Here is a 24108-nt window from a genome sequence, read left to right on the forward strand (position 1 = left end):
GAAAAAGTGCTCCATATCACTCGGCATCAGGGAAATACAAATCAAAACCACAATGAGATATCACCTCACACCAGTCAGAATGGCTAAAATCAACAAGTCAGGAAATGACAGATGCTGGCGAGGATGCGGAGAAAGGGGAACCCTCCTACACTGTTGGTGGGAATGCAAGCTGGTGCAGCCACTCTGGAAAACAGCATGGAGGTTCCTCAAAATGTTGAAAATAGAACTGCCCTATGACCCAGCAATTGCACTATTGGGTATTTACCCTAAGGATACAAACGTAGTGATCCAAAGGGGCACATGCACCCGAATGTTTATAGCAGCAATGTCCACAATAGCCAAACTATGGAAAGAACCTAGATGTCCATCAACAGATGAATGGATCAAGAAGATGTGGTATATATACACAATGGAATACTATGCAGCCATCAAAAGAAATGAAATCTTGCCATTTGCGACAACATGGATGGAACTAGAGCGTATCATGCTTAGCGAAATAAGTCAAGCAGAGAAAGACAACTATCATATGATCTCCCTGATATGAGGAAGTGGTGATGCAACATGGGGGCTTAAGTGGGTAGGAGAAGAATAAATGAAACAAGATGGGATTGGGAGGGAGACAAACCATAAGTGACTTTTAATCTCACAAAACAAACTGAGGGTTGCTGGGGGGAGGGGGTTTGGGAGAAGGGGGTGGGATTATGGACATTGGGGAGGGTATGTGCTTTGGTGAGTGCTGTGAAGTGTGTAAACCTGGTGATTCACAGACCTGTACCCCTGGGGATAGAGTATTATGCCTCCATCAGAAAGGATGAATACCCAACTTTTGTAGCAACATGGACGGGACTGGAAGAGATTATGCTGAGTGAAATAAGTCAAGCAGAGAGAGTCAATTATCATATGGTTTCACTTATTTGTGGAGCATAACAAATAGCATGGAGGACATGGGGACTTAGAGTGGAGAAGGGAGTTGGGGGAAATTGGAAGGGGAGGTGAACCATGAGAGACTATGGACTCTGAAAAACAATCTGAGGGTTTTGAAGGGACGGGGGGTGGGAGGTTGGGGTACCAGGTGGTGGGTATTATAGAGGGCACGGATTGCATGGAGCACGGGGTGTGGTGCAAAAATAATGAATACTGTTATGCTGGAAATAAAAAAAAAAAAAAAAAAAAAAAGCTGCAGGAGCTCTCAAGAAGGCACACTGTAATAACGGAAGGGTCACGGGTGTACGTGACTAGAGGCTAAAAGAAGGAAATGGGAAGAACATGGAATTGCTCTTAAAATTCTAGAATACAACCACCAAAAGAGCAGCAGCAACCTGGAGGCCTTAAAGTCGATAATTCCAGATGAAGGACATGCACTCTAATTCGTTGTAGAGAAGTTTGCCCTCCGACAAAATATTATCTGTTTGACTGAATCTAAAGGAAATGCTTACTTTGCTTCTATTTTAAAAAGTGTAACTTGTTTGCCCAAAATATAATAGTTTAAGATTTTCAGTAGACTCACAGATGGGAGGTTTTTGATGAACTGTTAAGGGTCTTGGAGCACTGCATCAAAAACTAGTGATATATTGTGTGGTGACTAAAATCACACAATAAAAAAAATAATTTGAATATACAAAATTAAAAAAAAAATTTCTTTAATTTGGACACAGTTTTATTTCAATTTATTTTTAAAGTAGAAGCCATGCTGTAATGATCATCTTTGTAGCTTTTCAGAATCCTTAATTATCACATAAAATTCAGTGACAATAGCTTCTTTTTCTTAGGATAACAACCATGTTTTATCAACTAGGTACCAGGCAGCAGCAGTAATATTCTTTTTTTTGTTTGTCTCTCCTGGTATGGAAATCATCCCTATGATTGAGTTGGGATAAGAAGAATAAATGCAACTGATTTTTTTGTAGAGGAGAGGGATCCAGAGTTCATGACCTGGAGCTAGGAGATGAAGCAACCTAATCTTAGCCATACCCACTCAGATTGGAGTTTTGGTCATATTGACTTGAGGGTAGGAAGCAGGAAATGGATTATGGTACAAGTACCATGGACTCCCAATTTTCTTACCAAGATTTACTAGAATTTTTTGACTAAATATTTCTCCATTTGATGTATGCCTTTAGGATAATTTCCAAAATTTTTTCTTTATATATAACTTTTAGCAGTTGTGGTTGTTGTACTGGGGAGCATACCACCGAGCTCTTCACATTATCATTCATGAATTTGTTGTTCTATTTTTTTTCTTTCCTCTCATTTATACTTTCATATTTTCATTGCTGCATCTGCTCTTCCCTCCCCAAAATATTCTTTTGAGCAGAGGTGATCGCACTACAACCTGTACATCAAATCTGTCCCACTGCCTGATTTTGTAAATGAAGTTTTATTGGAACACAGTCATTTTCACTTGTTTATGCATTGTCTTTGTCCATGTTTGCTGCCTTTGTGTTACTATGGCAGAGATGATCAGTTGCAACAATGACTACATGGCCTAATGACCACATTTGCTATCCTGCTTTTACTGAAAACATGTACCTACTCTGTTTAATGCATTCTTTTTTTTTTTTAAGGTTTTATTTATTTATTTGACAGACAGAGATCTCAAGTAGGCAGAGAGGCAGGCAGAGAGAGAGGAGGAAGCAGGCTCCCCCACTGAGCAGAGAGGCTGATGCGGGGCTTGATCCCAGGACCCCAAGATCATGACCTGAGCAGAAGGCAGAGACTTTAACCCACTGAGCCATCCTGGCACCCTGATGCTTTCTTTTTTTAAAATTAACATATAATGTATTATTTGTTTCAGGGGTATCCAAATGGGTAAAGAAGAAGTCAAACTCTCACTCTCTGCAGATGATATGATACTCTATGTGGAAAATGCAAAATACTCCACTCCAAAACTGCTAGAAACTCATATAGTAATTCAGTAAAGTGGCAGGATGTTTCAATGCATTCTTATTCTTCCTTGCTAACTTTTTTTTTTTTAAGCTAGATAACATACTTTTAAATTTACTTCCAAAGAATATATTAGAAATTTCTTTACAATGTTACATTTAATATTTAAAAAATAATTCTTTCCTATTTGCTCTCCCTATAATGCTGCTTAAAAAATATTTTTCAATGGGTTAGAACATTTTCTCAAGTACTTCTTTCATGTTATTGATATGAATGCTACCCACTTTGAAACTTTCTATAATTACATTTCTGCCTAACAAGTGAATAGTATTTTATTTATTTATTTTTAAAGATTTTATGTATTCATTTGCGAGAGAGAGAGAGAGAAAGGAAAGAGATGGAACACAGAGGAGAGTGAGAAGGAGAAGCAGACTCCCACTTAGCAGAGAGCCTGATGCGGGGCTTGATCCCAGGACCCTGAGATTGTGACCTGAGCCCAAGGCAGATGATTAACCAAATGAGCCACCCAGGCACTCCAAGTAAATAATACTTTAATTGGGAATAAGATTTGTTTCTTTAAGATATTTGTCTTCAATTTATAAGGCCATTCTTTTTAGTCTTGGAATCCAAAATTTTACTTAATGATAACTAATATTGATATTTCATTTTAATTTTTAATTATTTTTCATTCATCTTTCCTGGGTCTTATGTAAGCCTTCCAAGTTATAGTCAATTCCTTATTTACATAATGAAGATTTTTCTCTACTAATTGAGCCTAGCTATATGTCTCTTTATATTTTTCTTTTGGGGGAAGGTTTATATGTCCCATGTTATAGCTGATGTATATGTACATAGTCATTTATCTTTGCACTCATTTATTAATCTCTTATTTTTGCTATGAATTTAAAGATATTTATCCAACTTGAAATTTCAGAGCATTTAGCTTGTTTTTAATAGTGACCATCTCACATCTACTCTATTAAATTTCCAAATTCAAAATCCTTGTTCAGAATGTTTGAAAATCTTTTCTTAGAATTCCCTTAGAATTTCTTATATTTTTCCATATATTTAAATTTCCCATGTGGATTTTTTGAGAGTTCTACTTCAGTGGAAACTACCTATTCTTTATATTCAGATTCACTTTCCACTCAACAATCTGAGTCCACCTAAATTCAGCAATATTCAACCTTGGCTGCACATTGCAGTGACTAGTGAAGCTCTTAAAACTGGTGTTTACTGGTTCCTCAGGTTCTAATTGAATTGTCCTAAGAAGGTCCCAGGTGATTTTAATGGGCAGTCGAGGTTGAGTTGAGTTCTACTACACAAGTTGGTTGTTTTTGATTGATTATGGCTTGGTGTACTCTTCTCCCCAACATCTGTTGGTTGAAAACCAATTATGAGAGTGGAAAATGGAGCAGAAATATTGGATCAAATGTTAGAAGATTCACATTGAGAATCTGCAGGGCCACAAATAGAAAGAGCTAATGCCCCAAAACCATTATTATTATTCCTATGTCATATACCTGGAAAAATGGATTCTAAATAAAAAAATAAATAAATAAACTTCTGGGGCACCTAGGTGGCTCAGTCAGCTGAGTGTCTGACTCTTCATCTCAGCTCATGTCTTGAATCTTGGGGTTCTTGAGTTCAAGCCTTGCATTAAAAAATGTAATAGTAAACAAACAAACATAACTTACAAAACCTGTGATTTTGGTCTCTTTTTACAACTGCTTTAACAATATCCTCCATAATATAAGTACCTAAAAGGTAACTAAGTGCTATGCAACTGACATTGGGGGGAATAAAGAGATAAATACAATTTTCTGTCTCATATACCTTCATATTTCTTAAGCAAGCACTGTTTTCCTTTACTTATATGCTTCTTTTCTGTATACATGGTCATTTAGCATGATGCTAACCACTGTCTTACTCATAAATCTGATTTTTTTCAGATTAAGAATACACATTTTTAAAATGATTTGCTGATATCAATTTCTCATCTTGGGTTTTTGTATTAAATAACCCCTGCTTTAATATACTGTACAACTCTAGTTGGCTTATACAAATAGAATTCCTCAATTAATATTCATCTCAAGTTTAATCATTTTCTTATTCTATCCTACTTTGAACTTTTTCGCTCAATGAACTAAAACAAAACCACTAATTTTCACAATTAGTCACATACTTTCTCATATAATTATGTAGTTTATATCTATGTTTCTTGTCTTGATAATACAAATTACCTGAAGTTAGAATCAGCACCTTATTCTTCTTTATAACCCCTATGATTTCTGGCATCATGCTAAGCAAATGGCATATATTCAATATATATGACAATTTTTCATTATTAAATGACTTATATGTGTATATTGTAAGAAACTGTGTATGTTGTATATTGTAAGAAACATTATAGAAGCACAAAATTCAGAAAACCTACTGTATTCCCATGTTTTCAATGTAATCAACTATGAACTATTGAATATATTACTTGCCAGACAGTTTTCTGTTGGTATGCTATTATCTATTGAATTTATCATTTACTCTTCAGAAATGGGGCCGTCCCATAAATACTCTACAGCAAAACACTGTTTGCTTTAAGAAAATATCTTAGCGATATTTTTGATGTTAGCATGTATTTTATCTAATTTATTATAAGAGCTAAATAATTCAAGTAATATTCCTGACCAAATGGAAACACCTCCATATTATTAAGTGAGATTTATAATTTCATATGCAAAACTGAGGATTTTTAAAACCATATATTTGAAATGAAGGTAAAAATCTTTGAGAAAAATGCAGTATCATTTTTTAGGGTTAATGGTGGGCAAAGTACAAAGATCTCTTTCTTTTGAACACTTCTTTACTTTCTTCTCTTCCTTACAACCTTTCTTGTCTACTCTTTGTGGATCTGAGCTAATAAAAAGAAGCTGAATTTGCCTTCTTTATTGGAATATGTCACTCCTGGGATACACAGCACTAAGTGGAGGACAAGGTCGTTCCTTGGGCAGTAATGGAATATTATATATGTGCAGCCTAGGTCTAGGATTAATAGTTGAAAGTAATTTTTGATATTTCTAGATGGATTACCCTAGCTCTCTAGAGAATCAAAACATAGATTTCAGCAATAAACAAGGCAACAACATCAGGAGCTCAGGCAGGTATGCTCTCATCTCTGCTATCACTCCGAAACTCAATTAGAAAGGATTTCCATGAATGATTGGAAGTTGACTATCCACAAATTTTCTCAGTCCAGTAATAAGGTAAAATAGGTTCTATTCCTGAGGCCAAAGTAAAACAGAGAAACAGCAACAGACTTGATAGTGCAACAAAATTTTAAGACACAAAAGAAAATGGAGAAGTGATAACTGAACTGGAGACAAAGTTATTACCTGGGTGCCTGCAGTGTGGGATACCAATGAGCTAAAAGCCACAGAACACTTAATTCTCCACAAGACCCTTAACGCCTCATTATGTGGAGGAACCAGCTCAGTCCTTCAGTCTGGGACTGAAAAAAGACTTGTCAAAATCTAAGTACAGAGCAGATGGAATGTCCAGGTCCCCTCTCCCAATGAGAACCATGCAGCAACAATCCTTTTCTATACTCACAGGGCACATAAGATTTATTTTTTGGGTAAATTGAATGTGAGCTACTCTAGATGTGGGAGCATAAGCCACTTCATAAGGCTGGAGTAAATTACCTTTTGCAAACTGGAGAATTAATTAAAAACCTACATGTTTACTGCACATCCGCCCTTTCTTGTGTCCAGGCTTCTGCAAAGCAAGTGGGTAGACTTATGCCCTCTAAACAAAAAAGAGGCAAAAGGAATTCCCAGTTTTTAACTGGGTACGATCCAACAGTGCCAAGTTTGAATTTGATGCTTGAGGATGAGCACTGTAAGGTCATCTCCAGGGAGAAGTAGGGAGGTTAATGGGGAAGACTGAACAGCTAGATGCTTTGTGGGTTTAACTTTGGCAAAAATTTTGATATGTATATGACAGATCTATTTGAGAGTTTGGAGTAAAATAACAGTGGAAATATTGTTTAGAAGAACAATGAAAATAACTTCAAGAAGAAAAGACTAAGCAATATGGAGGGGTTAACTGAGAATTGGGTATTAAGATAGAAATAGGAGATGGGCTTGTTGTTTTTCCTTTTAAGTGTTTTTAGGCTTTATTATTATTTTTTAATACCATGGCTTATACTACTTTGATAAACAATAAAGGTAGTTGAAAATAAGTAACATCTAGGGATTCAGAGATGTATTGTAGGGCAAAAACAACAACCATTGAGTAATTTCCCAGTTGTTCCCTTCATTCATAGATGATTTTTATTGATTGTCCATAAAACCATGCATATTCAGAACACACATACCTATATCAGTGAGTTTATTATTTACATAAGACATACATTAATGGGTGAATATTAAACTTTTTATAGAGGATTTGGAATGATATAAAATAATCACAAATAGTTGGAAGTGAGAAAAAAGTATGAGTGCCTAGGTAAGATAAGGTTGCATTTTAAATGTGGATGTTTGTTACATAGCAGAGGCAGAATAAAGCAGAGCAAAGAAATAGAAAACTTTAAATCAAGCATGAATAATTTGAACATTTACATTTTGAAATGAATTAGAATATGTGATGGGTGCTAAATAGCATGAATTTAAATTCATAACACTCAAAAGAGAAAACTAATATGTGTTATTGAAAACATCTCCCTGGGAACATAATTTCTCTTTTACATTATGGCAGAGACAGGCAGGGTATTCACCAGGATTGTATCTTCTTTCTCACAGAGACCTAGTCCACATTCATTAGCCTACCATACAGATGTCAAGGAGCAGGCTATATGAGCAACAAAAGCTTTTATCTGTCCATAAAAGCATTCACATATTTTCCTTCAAACCCTTTCCAGTTCCACTCACTTATTACAGTTCTACTCACTCACTTGAAAGCCCACTGTTGAAGATGTCAGAGCCCCAAGGTGGAGGAGGCAGGGGTACATCTATCACCATTTTGAAACATCAATCAGAAATATCTTTTGGACTCTCCATGAACAAAAAATAAACTTCTATCGTATATGAGCCTTTATATAGTTTTTGACCTGTGTCTTACCAAAACTAATATATCCTAATACATCCCCTACATAAAATAAGTGAGATGAGACATGAGATAAGATAATGATGTCAAAATAGGCAAATAACCCTTTACAGCTGACATTAACAAGAGAGCACACAAGAACATTAGAAAAGGAGGGAAAAGCATTCTCAAATTGCCAAAAATAATCCAATAAATCATTAAGAGAAATCAGTAGAAGGGTGATTTCTTAATTTCTTGATTAAACATGATATGTTTTTTTCTAATACACAATTGCAAAGAGCCCTTAAGAAATGTTGTAGCATGTAATAATCCTACATGGAATTACAATGTTACATTATTGGGCTTTACTTTGCCAGTTCTTCATTAGTAATTTCTCTTGCTGTATTTATCTTTTTCCTATTGCTATGCATAGATTCTTTATGGAGTAGAAAATTCTATTTATAAATTTTATGTACCTTGTATTTGTTATAAATATTAACACAAGTGTGTCAATTGAACTTTAACTTTAATACTAGTGGCTCCTTAATATTTCTACCAAAGCAATACATATTCATTGCAGAAAATTTAGAATGAATGATAATAAAATTAATCATTAAAATCACTTTACACAAAGAAGGTCGGGCCAACATGGCTTCATTGGTGAACTGTATTAATTAATTAATTATTTGATTGATTGATTAATAATTCAGCCTCTTCTTTTCTATTGAGATAAAATTGACATATAACATTGGGTAAGCTTAAGGTTCACAATGTGATGATTTGATACAGTTATATATTGCAATATGATTCCCACCATAGCTTTAGCTAACACCTCTATCTGGGCACATAATTATTGCTTTTTATGCTGAGAAGATTTAAGATACAATCTCTTAGCATTTGAGTTATATAATACAGTACTATTGAGTATGGTCACTATGCTATATATTAGGTCTCCAGAACTTATTCATATTCTAATTGCAAGTTTGTATACTCTGAACATGTCCCCAGTTCTCCCACCATCCCACCCCACCCTTGGTAACCAGAAACTTTTTTCTATAAGTTCAGGTTTTTAGATCCCACATGTACGTCATATCATACAATATTCATCTTTCTCTGCTTGCCTTATCCTGCTAAGCATAATGCCTTCAAGTTCCATCCATGTTATCACAAATGACAAGATTTCCTTCTTTCTTGGGGCTGAATAATATTCCATTGCATGTAAATACCACATCTTTATCCATTTCATTAATTTCATTAACAGACATTTAGGTTATATCCCTAGCGTAGTTATTGTGATTAATGCTGTAATAAATACAAAAGTGCAGATATTTTTTCAATACTCTGTTTTCATTTCCTTTGGACGCAGAACTAAGAATCTGGATCATACCATAGTTCTATATTTTAATCTTTTGAGGAACCTCCATATTGCTTTCCATAACTGAATGCATCAGTTTAAATTTCCACTAAGAGTGTACAAGGGTTCTCTTTTTTCCACCAACTTGCCAACTTTTATCATCTTGTCTTCTTGATGATAATCATTGCAGCAGTTATGAAGTACTTCATTGTGTTTTGACTTACGTTTACCTGATGTTTAGTGATATTAAGCATCTTTTCATGTACCTGTTAGGCATTTGGATGTCTTCTTTGGAAAAGAAAGTATATATTACGTTCTTTTGCCCATTTTTAAATTAGATTGCTTTTACTATTTTGATTAGTTCTTGCTGTTGCCACATATAGCAGTCTCTGGAAGTTCCACTCACACAGACTCTCACTCTTTGCTGTGTACAAACTGCACTGTCTTTCTGAGACTCAGTTCTTCTCCTGGGTTACAAAAGCAACAAATGCCACACTCCAAGGTGAGTAGAGAAGCCACATTGTAGGGTTTACAAAGACTATAAATGACCTAGTTACAAAACTAAAATGTTCACTCACAAGAAGATTGTAATGTGTTGGAAGCTGTTGGAGAGCAAACAGAGTATTTTAATATTTTCAAAGTTGATGGTATTTCCTCTTTACCCTTAGTGAAAAAAAAGAGTTGCTGTCAGAAGACCTTCTCTCTTGAGGTGCCTGGGTGGCTCAGGGGTTAAAGCCTCTGTCTTTGGCTCAGGTCATGATCTTGGGATCCTGGGATCGAGCCCCACATTGGGCTCTCTGCTCAGCAGTTTTTAATAAACATATAATGTATTATTAGCCCCAGAGGTACAGGTCTGTGAATCGCCAGGTTTACACACTTCACAGCACTCACCATAGCACATACCCTCCCCAATGTCCATAATCCCAACCACCCTCCGCCTACCCCCTCCCCTCAGCAACCCTCAGTTTGTTTTGTGAGATTAAGAATCTTTTATGGTTTGTCTCCCTCCTGATTCTATCTTGTTTCATAAATAAGTAAAAATCTTAAGAAAAAAAAAAAAAAGAAGACCTTCTCTCTCTTGGAGAACTTTGTAAATGATATCTACAGTTTGGGGGAAATAACGGACTGTGTGTACTTCTGCCTAGGGAGTATAAAAGATAAAGTTGGGCAGTCTGGCTGGTATCAATGGATCCAAAGAGAGGTGGCTGTATTAGGATCGGCCAAAACATTTTAAAACAAAAAGAGAGTGATTCCCACAGACAAGATGTGGGCCACATGTTGCAAGAGGTACTGGATGTTGTTGTCACCTGAGATGGGGAAAATACCTCAGCAAAGTGAGGGGAGGCAACTCTGATGCCTGGGGGCTGAGAACACAGGAGTAATCAAGAACTGTTGAATGGCATTCCTCCCTACATTTCACAGGAATTTCAGGTTTGAGAGCTCCAGTTAAGGTGTGAGGTTTCTTTTAAGTTCCCACAAAGGGACTCATAGAAAAGGAATTAATATTGCTTGCTTCTCATGTCTAAAACAAAACAACAACAACAAAAAAAACCACAAAGAAACAAAAAAGACCCATAAATTTACTTCATAAGCATACTGATCAAATAAGGACTTCTCACCTGTCTCTCCACTGAGCATACTGGAATGGCTGAGAACATGATGAATGAACAGGATGGGAAATGTATGTGGTGATCATGCATCCACCTATTATACCAAAGACCAACCTGCTTTCAAGACAGGCAGCTACAACGAGGAGTAAAGACTAAATGTTTTATGATTATGCTAGAAGGAACCTGACATATTATTTATTAATTGACACTGTTATCTTTCCTGACAGTGACACAAAAAATCATGGAGCTCATTCACAAGCAGTAAAGCATCATTCATATAGAACAAATGTAGGGAGAGAGGGATAGTAAAATATAATACTCCTTCTGATTAGAGTCCTTGGGTCCTGTTTCATTAACATAACTATTCATAGTTATTACGGATGAATAAATACATCCATTTGTGCATATCTTTGATATACATTACAAATTATATAAGTATTTTAATACTTTTATATTAAGAAAATATTTTTTGCATAGTTCAAAAGCCCACTATAATTTCTTTTTTCTCAATGCTTGATCTGAAGAGGGAGTCAGTAAAACATTGCTTGTAGGTAAAATCTAGGTCCCTCCCTGTTTTTGTAAATAAAGTTTTATTCGAACACAACTTTACTGTCTCGTTTACATATTCTTTAGAGCTACCTTTGGTTATAACAGCAGAGCTGAGCTCAGAGATTGTATGGCCAGTAAGACCTAAAATATTTACTGTACAGAAAATGTTTGTGAAGTTCTGATCTAGAGCACTATTCTCTGCAACCTCCAGAATCAGATGCAAGAGCAACTTCATCATAGTAAAATATTTTTCACTCAACAGCTGATTTTCAAATTGATAGTAACAGATTGATTTTAAAGGAAAACAAAACATGTTAATGTGTTTATGTGTATAGCATGCTCTCATGAAATCTTGAAAACTGCCAAATTATGCATCTTGCTTACAAATATTGTTAATTTCTCTCATTTGTTTGTTGCAAAGTTATGCCAGTGTAGTTCCTCTACTCAATTATATGCTTATTTAAATCAGAAGGGGGGTGATGTATGAGGCTTAATATATTTTAAGCTTCAATTAAAATGATTTACAAAGTAATGGGCAGGACCTGGAAAAACATTTTTCAAAATTTACAATAATCCTTCTATGATATGAGTTAAATGGATTTCAATTTGTGGCAAAGAGAAAAATGAAAATATAACAATATAAATATTGTAAGGACATGAAACAAGACTGAGACAGATCTATTAACTATTAATCTAATAAACTGATATCACAACATATATTTGCCATGTAAAATAAAACAGCAACATTTACCTTGCAACCATTTAATGACCCATCTACCAACTTCTGCAAAAACACAGTTTTAATGACTTTGAAATTCACTACATTAAAAAAAGAAAATTTAATATATTATGTAACAAATAGCTCTAGAAAAAATTGAGTGAGTAAAAATGAATAGATGAAGCATTAAGAAAGGAAGTCAGAATTAAGTTTGAAGACATATGTTTTGTTCATTTCTGGAAAGTATTCACACATGAAAATACCATTAGTATGATAATTGTCAAAGTAAAGGACACAAAAAGCCCTGAAGGAGCTTCTCTCTTATCATTGAGAGAGAAGGAGGAAAATAAAATAAAAAAAGCAATCTACTGTATTCTGTGACATGAAGTCATCTTATTACACATAGTCAGAAACTGAATGTAAACTGGTCAGCTGCTCAGTTTGTTTAGGACACTTAAATATAAAATGTTCAAACATTGTGTTTCCAAGATGGAACGATCTGGAATCATATGAATTATTTCTGCTTTTATTTAGCACACTAGTAGAAGTGAAGCACCCACACTCTCTTTCTCTTCAAATAAGTAACAAAACTAACAAACATAAAACTTATATCCAGCCATAGATCTATATTTCCCCATAATATATTATGATAAGCACATAAAGTCATAAACTAGCAGATACTTGAAAAATCTCAGGCAAAGGAATTCTATGACAAAATCAGTTATGATGTGCTGTTTAGTAGAAATCAATGATGTCTTTATTACCTAAATGATAAAACCGTTAACATGCCCCTAGAATGTTCTGGTTTGGCAAATGGCAAAAGATTATTAAAGTAGATTACATATGGATACATAAAAAATGTTTCATAAATTTTCTTTTGAACCTTGACTTGAGGAAATGAATTAGCATAGATATTGGTTTTAATTTTCAAATTTTAATTAATTAAAACTGGATGTTTCTACCCCTACAAAATCACATTTAATGTTATATTTAACAAATATCAGATTGAAGCAAGGAAACCATATATTTTTTCTATTTGTGTATCTTTTGAGTCAACAAAAATATCCTCATTGACAAATTTGTCCTAAGGAAAATTGTAGAGCAGGAACATACAGATCTTTTTTTTTTTAATTTTTAATTTTTTATTTATTTATTTTTTATTAATTTATTATTTTTTATAAACATATATTTTTATCCCCAGGGGTACAGGTCTGTGAATCGCCAGGTTTACACACTTCACAGCACTCACCAAAGCACATACCCTCCCCAATGTCCATAACCCCACCCCCCTTCTCCCAACCCCCCTCCCCCCAGCAACCCTCATGCAACATGGGGGCTTAAGTGGGTAGGAGAAGAATCAATGAAACAAGATGGGATTGGGAGGGAGACAAACCATAAGTGACTCTTAATCTCACAGATCTCTTTTAAAAATGTTCTACTTAATATATTTTATAATAATAAATATTTCTCAAAGTTCTGTTTGTGGTTAATTAAAACTAGGATTTGGGATAAAAGTCAAGTGGAACGGGTACCTATCATCCCCAGAATGGAAAGTAAAGACTGAGCTGTTGGAAGAGCATGATCCAGGTGGTGTGGTAAGTTAGATCACGAAAAGACTAATATCTCATCCTAGGACTATTGTCCCTTGGGAAAGGACAAGGAGGAGATAGAGATGGGGAAGGAGGAACAGGGGAGGGAGAGGAAGATGAAAGAGGAGATATTAAAGCTATTTCTTGTGAAATAGGATATCAGAACTAAAGTACTGCTAAAACCCGGGAGATATAAGAGGGGTTCCCATCTGAGAAGAGTAGCTACATTAAAGTTTTGTCCATCTGAAAGGACTGGAGTTATCTTTGTGTAGACTTTTGACTTAATTGGTTGGGAATTGTAGGACAAACACACCTTATTAATAGAAATGAATCAAGACCCTTATTATTCTGTTTGGAATATGCAATATCCCCAATGTTTCTATGGGCACAGTACTCCAAGCCCTAATCATAATCCATGGTTTGGATCACAGGCCCAGAGTAGTAGGTAAAAGTAGCAGTAAGACTGGTGGAAAGAATATGAGTGCAGAGAGAGAGGAGAAAAAAGAAAATATTACCCTCACCACTGTCAACAAATAACAAAGAGAATGGCATACAAAACTTCCAAAAAGCACAAAATATTCTAATGCTAAAAAATGTAACTGACAAAATAAACAATAAAATCAAGAATTTTGTTTCATGAAGGCACCTGGGTGGCTCAGTCAGTTAAGCCTCTGCCTTCAGCTAAAGTCATGATCCTGGAGTCCTGGAATCCAGGCTCCCTGCTCAACGAGGGTCTGCCTCTTCCTCTCCATCTGCCTCTCTCCCAGCTAATGCTTGCTCTCTCTCTCTCTCAAATAAATAAAATCTTTTTTTTTTTTTTTTAGAGAGTTTGTTTCATATGAAGTACATTTTATAAAAATAGAAGACTTGAAATATTATCAGGAGCATACAACCAAAAGGCACAATTTTATCTAAATTAATAAATTGGAGCACACAAAAATGAGAAAGTTTGGAAAACTATAAAAGTAAAAGTAGGAAATAATGATATGGAAAATACTGTAATTGGAATTTAAAATGCTGTAAAGGTTATAAATAAAATGATCTGTAGGCAGGACAAGTTTAACAACAGAATGAGTGGACTGGAAAACAATACTGAGACATTCAAGAAAAACACAGTTTAGATATGAGGTTAAAGAATTAAAGATATTAATAAAGATGGAAGCCACATGAAGAAGTTATAGCTCTAATAGGAAGGTGAAGAACTTGGAAGGAATGAGAAGTAGCATTTGAGGAGAAATTCTTTAAAATGTTCCTTAATCTCAGAATATTTACACACAGATGCTCAGTTGAAGATGTGACATGTGTTGGTCAAGAAGAAATTGAATCCAGAAAGAGGTGGAGAAGCTATTTAACGCAGAATTAAAAAATAAAAGTTTTTAAGTGACAATATATACTAAATACATAAAAGTGAAACATTTTATGCTTAAAATACAATAATAAATCTTTGAAAGCTTTTAGCTAGATGTGGAAGTAGGCTAAGTGTTAATCATTGTCAGAAAGAGAAAAAAAACAATTCAATAACTGTAGCATTTGTTATAAAAGGACTATAATTGTATCTATACCCTAAAATCTATAGAAATACACCAAAGGGATGGAAATGTATATAAATTTTCTAAAGTGATTTTGGAAATTTGATTTATTCAAACAAAAGCCACAGAAATGGGGAAAAATAAGAAAACTGAAGAGTAAACAAAATGCAAATCAAAATGGCATAAACTAGTGTAAATATGGACACCAGCAATTATAATACCTGTGTGTGTGAATAAACATTTAAAAATAGAATTAATATATTAGCTAAGAAAAATACCCAGTTATTTGTTTCCTATACCAAAAAACATATACCTAGCAGCACATAGAAGGACAAATAATCCTAAGAAGCTATGAAAATCATGAACCTACATGGACTTACTAACAATTCCTGCATTTATTCACTAGTTATGTATTGCTTACTGTCCCAGAAGTGAGAGCTACCCATGAGACAAAATCTCTGAAGACCTTGTATTTTAGCAGTGGAGAATATACATTCTCCCTCTCTCTCTCTGTGTCACACGCATACACACACACACACACACACACACACACACACGCACACACACAGAGGCTGGTGCTGTGAAGAAAAACAAAGCAGAAGGGGGATGGAGAGAAGACAATGAGGAAGCTTGCCATGTGGACAGCTAGGAAAAATTATAGGGAGTAAGTAGAGCAAATATAAATGTCATGAACATCTGCAATTCTGAATTTGCAAGACATTTGTGGACATCTATGAGTAGATTTTAAAGTGCTTATAACTCTGACTTATTAATTTCACTTCCATGAAATTATAGTTAATAGAAGTGGAATTCTGTAGACATTCTATATCTTATCATATATTTATATTATTCAAATAAGTATGTATTTCTACTTTGGGGAAATGGTAAAAGCAACAAACAAAATTAAAGTACCATGGAAAAACTATTGGTTGCGTATTAAATGAAAAAGAAAGGCCAACAACTATATTTTATACTTATAGCTCCCCAAAATAGAAATACATACTTACTTGAACATTGGATGAATGTTGATGATTATTGACAAGTATATATACACTTGTGTGACAAAACTCCAATGATCACATTTATATGCCTTCATACTGAATCACCATCCTAACCAAGGTGAAATCAATATTTGATTGATAGTCCTATAGATATTCTTAAAGACATGAAATTACTGGGCCATATGTTGGCCATGTGTTGAACTTTTATGAAACCGCCAATGAATTTTGCATCAGTAATGTATAAGAGTACCAGTTGTCAGATATCTTTAACATGTAGTTTACTCCTTTAAATTTTAATCAAGCTAGTAGGTCTCTAATAATAATTCATTTTGGTGTAATAACAATTCACTAATTACTAGTGATCTTGGGCATCTTTTTACATCCCTATGGGTCAATCATATGCCTTTTTTGGTGAAATGTCTCCAAACGTTTTGTCCACTAAAAAAATGGGTATAGGAGCTATTTTATCTATTCCAGAATAAGACCTTTGTCAGATATATGTATCATTACAATTTTCTCCAAATGTGAGACTGGCCTAGCATTTTGATAAACAAAGATATTTGATTTTGATGATATCAATCAGTTTTCCTTTCTTATATGCTTAGTGTTCTGAGTTCTGTCTAAAAAAATCTTTTCTTACTCCAAGTTATCAGTACTTTCTATGTTTCTTTCTATGTTTCTGTTTATAGCTTTCACTTTCACATTTACATCTACAATCCATCTTGTCAGCTTGCATATGGTGTGAGTATAGCTCAAGGGTTTTGTTTTTTTTTTCTTTTTTCTTATATGGATTTATCTTGTTTTACCAATCTTTATGAACATCTATGCTCTTTGCTTTCATTTGCACCATTGTCAAAAATAATTTTACTGGGGTTTCTGTGTAGCTCAGTCATTTAAGCATCTGCCTTCAGCTCAGTTCATGATCTCAGGGTCCTGCCATCAAGCCCCACACTGGCTCCCTGTGTGCTTCTCCCTTTCCCTCTGCTTCTCCCCCAAGCTCACGCTCTCTCAAATAAATCATTTTAGTGCATATATGTGTGCTTAATTCTGTCCTCTCTTCCAAAACTACTATCTAATCTTACACAAATGCATTATTTTAATTATTGTAGTTGTATAGTAAGACTTACAATGTAGTTTTGTGAGCCTCTTGTTTATTCTTCTTTATCAAGATTATTTTGACAAATCCATGGATTTTATAATACTATATGAGTCTCATTCTTAATTTATGAATTTCTTTAAAAAAATCTGGGATTTTAACTTGAATTGCATTGGTTCTATAGATCAAATTGTGAAAAAAATAGACATTTCTTCAATACTGAATATAACAACTATGATCATTATTTACCTATTTAAATCATTGTTAATTTTTGTCTCTAATATTTTGTCTTTTGAAGTAAACAGATTCTGCACATCTTTTATATTTCTCATTATATGTTTTCTTACTATTGTAGTCAGAAGCTTTTTTTTTTCCAGTTTATATACTTCTTGTTTATAAATAGAAATGCATTTTATTTTCACATGGTAATACTTTTTTGTGTGCCACTGGTAATATCACTTCTTAAGATCTAATAGGTTTGAGGTAGATTTCTTTGTATTTTTACTTAACAATTATGTCTTATATTAATAACAATGTAGATTTCTCTTTCAGTTATTTATGGTATTCATTTTTCTTGCCTTATTGCCCTGATTGGGATCATTAGTCAATATTGTAAAGAAGCTGTAGGAGAATATTTCTTTGACATTTTCCTAACCTTAGGAGGAAATCAATTTATATTTTACCAAACCTGATAATTAAAGTTTTCTCTAGATGCCCATTCTTGGCTTAAGAAGTTTCCCCTTGTTCCTAAGATGCTAAAAGGTTTTATCATGAACAGATATTATTTGTAAAATAATTTTTCTGCATTGAATAAAAATATTTTCTTCAATATGTTCTATTAATCTGAAGAAATACATGGTTTGATTTTGAAATATAGAATCACTTTTGCATTTCTGCAAACATAAATCCATTTTGATCATATGGTATTTTTCTATTTTTAGTACTTCAGGAATTAATTTAATAATTTTCTTAAGGATTCTGGCATCTGTTTGTGATATTCCTTGGTAAATCTTGATGTTTTATAATGCTCTTAACAGAATATGATGTTAGGTTATAGTAAGTCATGAAACATATTGGGATGTTTTTTCACCTACCATTTTTATAACATAGTTGTGAACAACTGATTTCATTTTTTATTAAATATTTGGTAACACCTACCATAGAAGCTTTGGAGCCAGAATATGTCTTTATCTTTTTAAGAAATTTACTTTGAATTTATTTAACACACATAGGGCTTGTGAAGTTGTCTACCTCATCCTGTATCAGCTTTGTAAGTTAAACTTTTTTAAAGTATGTGTCCCTTTCATTTGTTTATTTTCTGTGTGAAGTTGTTCAAATTATTCTCTTAATATCTTTTAAAGGCTGTGGACAGGCAGTAATATCCCTCTATAAATCCCAATATTCATGTTTTTCTTCTTTTTTTAATGCTGTATTTATTTGAGAGAGAGAGGATGAGAGAGAGATTTTGGGGGAGGGGCAAAGGAAGCGAGAGAATCTCAAGCACACTGTGCTGAGTGTGGAACCTAACACTAGGCTTGATCACAGGAATCAGGAATCAGAGATCATGATCTGAGCTGAAACCAAGAGTCTTACACTTAACTAACTGGACCACCCAGGCACCCCCTCCTTCTTTATTAGAAAAGTACTTTAAAAACTTATCAGTTTCCTTAATTATTTTGATAAATAACATTTAACTTTGGGTGATTTTCTCTCTTCCTGCTGGAGCAAGAACAATTGTCAGGTTGAATAAATTACTGTTGCATTTTTGAGATGTCTAGACTCTATTATACTACATTTGGCTCCTCCATCTTTGCTAATACATCAGCAGAACTCCCCCCATTTAGGTGATTTTTCAATAGGCCTATATCATGTGCCTGCTTATGCCGACACCATGTATTTGCCCCCTTAAATTATTACCACTCTCTGGTCATACATGACGTTCTGAATTCAGTTCATCTGTGCTTCCTTGTAAACAATGCTCTTTAATAAGTTTCTTATCCAGATTTTTAAAGTGTTTTCAGGGAATTAAATATCTTTTTATATCATAACCAGAAGTAACTCTCTATAGGTAATTTCATTTTTTAAGTTTTTTTAAAGATTTTATTTATTTATTTGAGAGAGAGATTGCAAGCAGGCAGAGAGAGGAGGAAGCAGGCTCCCCGCAAAGCAGAGAGGTCCTCAAGCAGGCTCCCCGCAGAGCAGAGAGGTCCTCAATCCCAGGACCCCGGGATCATGACCTGAGCCGAAGGCAGAGACTTTAACCCACTGAGCTACTCAGGTGCCCCTCCATAGGTAATTTTAAACTTTCCTAGGGTATTTCTAAATCTAACCTCAATAAATATAAATTATTTCTAGATTTAAATAGAAACTGTACTTCTTTAAGAAATGGAGGAACATTATTGACTTTTGAAACTTCTTTTAAAGACTATCAGTTATTTGTTTTCTTCAAAAGTAGGACAACGACTATGAGTTTACCTTTTTGTTTCCTCAGTGTCTTGGTCTAAAAATGAGAACACTACAGGGCTTTCCTTTCACCTTTATTTCCTTTTTAAAAAAATATGTCTCCTTTATTGTAAACTAATTGTGGAGTTAGAATAAACTGAAGAAGGTATGATTTTATTTGTCACTCTAATGTGCTAAATTGCGAATGGATTTTGTTTCTGATGGATTCCCACCCTTGCAAGGAAGTGTAATGAGGTAAAATGTAATTTTGCAATCCAAACAAAATATGTAAGCGTCTCTGAAAGTTCTCCCATATATATGCAGAATGTATGTGTTTCAGGTATTGCAGAATTGTTGCTCTATAAGCTATTCTATAGTATTCCTATCTTTGTAACTACATTTGTTGTAATGAAAAAAAAAAAAACAAAAAATATAATCATAAGATTTGAGCTTGAATTTCATCTCTCTCTAGAGTTAGCCCCTGTTTTTCTCTTTCCTATGTGAAAAATGATGCCATATTAGTATCTCTCTTCTATGCTGAAAGAGGCGAATGGGATAGTGAATGAGAAAGTGGCATCATAAACAGAAAAACACCATATAGTTGATCATATAGCTTAATTTATACTTCTAGAATGGATGTAGGGCTGAATCAAAAACAGAATGAAAAAACCTTGCAATGTAAATGTCCATCCCCTGAAGGTGAATTGTAAAAGAGCTGAATGTTACTTGTCTAGGGCCAGCTGGCAGAAAGCCTATGTTGAGTTAGTGTTTCAGTTTCATTATGGATATTTAAAGAGCACACACATTCACACACACACTCACACACCTGGGCCCAACTTTGTAAATTCTATTATGCAGCCTTGGCACAATTACTAAGTAAAGCCTCTATCAAAAGGTCACTTTTACTCATTTCTTTAGAGCCATTAAATAATAAGCATCAATTACATATCTTGCCTTGACCAATAGAAAGGGTCAAAAGTTGTAAAAAGGCATACCTTTAACTTAAAAATGTGATTATGCTTCCTGAAAATTACAGATTTACGCTCATCTGAAAAAAGATGACAATATTTCCCTCAAAGGGCAAACACTACAAAACCACAAAATCTGTTTTATACTTTCATGCTTCCTAGCTGAAATACAAATTATCCATGATGTTGGGGGAATAGTGTTAGGCAAAGAAAACAGTGATTTAATTTAAAAATAATTGCATTATACCCATGATAAAAGAGATATATGTTTATTGCAAAAAAATGAAAAAAATAAAAACCAATTGCTTTGATTCCAGGATGTTCATTGATATTCAAATATTTTGATTATATTCATATTGTCATTGAATTGACAAAACAATTAAAGCAGATAAAATTTTTTAAATCATTTCTAAAAAGCAGAGAAGTGTGTTATCATAGACTGAAATTATAATGTATTTCAAAATTATATACAGCAGAAAGTTTGTACCTTAGAAAGGAAGTGCTTACATGAAAAGATACTCATAATCATACATTACCTGGGAAATACATATCAAAACTACAATAAGATATCACCTCACATCAGTCAGAATGGCTAAAATCAACAACACAAGAAACAACAGGTGTTGGCAAGGATGTGGAGAAAAGGAAACCCTCTTGTACTGTTCCTGTAAATGCCAACCGGTGCAACCACTCTGGAAAACAATGCAGGGCTTCCTCATGAAGCTAGAAATAGAACTATCCTACAACCCTGCAATTGTTAATACTAAGTATTTACCCAAAGGATTCCAAAACACTAATTCGAAGGGATATAGACACCCTAATATTTAGAACAGCATTATCAACAATGGCCAATTTTTAGAAAGAGCCCAATTTTCCATCAACTGATAAATGGATAAAGAGGTGGTGGGTGTGTGTGCGCACACACACACACACACACACACACACACAGGAATATTATTCAGCCATCAAAAAGAATGAAATCTTGCCATTTGCAGACATGGATGGAACTAAAGAGTATTGTGTTAAGCAAAATAAGATAGAGAGAGACAAATACGATATGATTTCACTCTTATGTGGAATTAAGGAAACAACAAACAGGGGTGCCAGGATGAATCAGTTGTTTAAGGATCTGACTCTTTGAAAAAAAAAAAAAAAAAGGATCCGACCCTTGATTTTGGATCAGGTTATGCTCTCAAGGTCATGAGATTAAGCCCACTGTCAGGTTCTGCACTGGGCATGGAGCCTGCTTAAGACTCTATCTCTTTCCTTCCGGCCCTCCCCACAGGTGCTCGTTCTCTCTCTCTCTCTCAAAGAAAGAAACAAAGAAAGAATAGAAAAACAAAGAAAATAATAGAAAAGAAAAGAAAAGAAAAACAAAACAAATGAACACAAAGAAAAAAGAGAAGAAGGCAAACCAAGAAACAGACTTTTAACTATAGAGGATAAATTGATGGTTACCAGAGGGGAGGTGGGTGGGGGATTGGGTTAAACAGGTGATGGTGTTTAAGGAGGGCACTTATGGTGAGCACCAGGTGTTGTATGGAGGTGATGAATCACTAAATTCTACACCTGAAACTAACATTACATTGTGTGTTAACTAATTGGAATAGAAATAAAATCTTAAAAAAAAAAAAAAGAAAGAAAAACAGAAAGTACTTACAACTCTTGATTCAAAACATGTGAGCAACAGGAATGTCCAATGTAATTGGCTTGTATCCCTGGGAAAACACCAAGTACTGCAAACTCCCAGATGCACACTGAAGGAAGAGATACTGGGCACTAGCAACCCACTTATCAGTGCAGGTGGATCTATAACTAATACCCTGATGCTAAAGTAGCAGAGTCTAAATGCAATGGTGGCCAAAGACAGCTCATGTGATAAAGACCTTTTACAGAAAACTAAGTGACTGATAATAACAACTAACCAGCCTTCGTTTGCCTTTGCAGATGTCACTGGAACACACGCCAAGTAAAGCAAGGACATAATTGCCATAGGTTACTTATAAAGGTTGTCCCCAAACACAAGAAAAATAAACATCTAAGCACAGAAAGGGACTTCTTGGCTGCTAGAATTACTCTCTATTAACTTCCTTCCTACTTGTCAAAGTCAATTAGAACCACAGTTTCTGAAAACGATATCAGAGAAAATATAAACTTAAACCTTTTCCCTTTTGTGATTAAAGATTTGCTCAGAAACAGTCTCTGATAGGACTCATATTAAATCACCCTAGTAGGGAAGAGATGCCTCCTTCTATAGCAGTGAGTAAACTGAGAATAATCCCTGGATACATATATGGAAGTATGCAGAGATATAGATGTATTAAGGAATTCTGGAAAATAGAGCCAATGTTCTCCTAAAAGCAGACTAGAAAATGCACTACACACATGAAAATGGCCCTTTACTTAGTATTCTAAATGAGATATGAGATAGTATTGTATACCTGATAATAGCCATCGTTTATTTAAAACACATTATTTGGCAGGTAATATAAGTGTTCTCAAATGATATGTCCTTGAAACTTGACAAATCTTATAGGAAATAGATACCATTGTCCATAATTTAGACAAAAAGGAATTGGATTGAGGGAGAGATTGCTGGAAAGAAAGAGAAGCAAGCAAATAAAAATAACTACCTTTTGCTCAGGGAAAATATCATTTTGTACTAAAAATACCACAAATAACAAAAATATACAAAATGTCCTGTTAGATTTTATTTCATTTTATTTATTTTTTTTGTCCTGTTAGATTTTTAAATATTGATTTTATTTTTCCTGAATTATTTGAAAAATAGTTAAATAGAAGGAATAAAATATAAAAAAGTAGATAAATTATGGATCAATACCTAGAAAAATTATATTAACATTTCACATATGTCATTTTAGGATTTATAAAAAGCAAAATAATATATGTAAAGTGGGCCATGCTTTAAATACCCTAAGTGTGTTTTTTAACATACTAAGAACTATTTTTCATAAACCTATTTTTTCTCCATGTGTCATTGTTTTTAATGACTGAACATTGTTCTATCAGCTATATTTATTTTTCACTATGGAAAATGTATTTCTAGGTTTTTACTATTATAAAAAGATACCCTTTCATTTATATATTTGTTCATTTTCCTTAATATCCCTAGTAATAAATGACAGCTATGGAATCACTGAATCCTTTAGGGTAAGGAAAGTTTTAGGGTTTTTTCCTACATTAACTTCCTTCAGCCACTTGCATCAATTTACTTATTTAGATATAATGTGTGAACTTCAAGTAGCAAGTCATTTCTACCCCATTACCTG

The sequence above is a fragment of the Mustela erminea genome, chromosome 7, assembly GCF_009829155.1.
Source record: "Mustela erminea isolate mMusErm1 chromosome 7, mMusErm1.Pri, whole genome shotgun sequence".
Taxonomy (NCBI): Eukaryota; Metazoa; Chordata; class Mammalia; order Carnivora; family Mustelidae; genus Mustela; species Mustela erminea.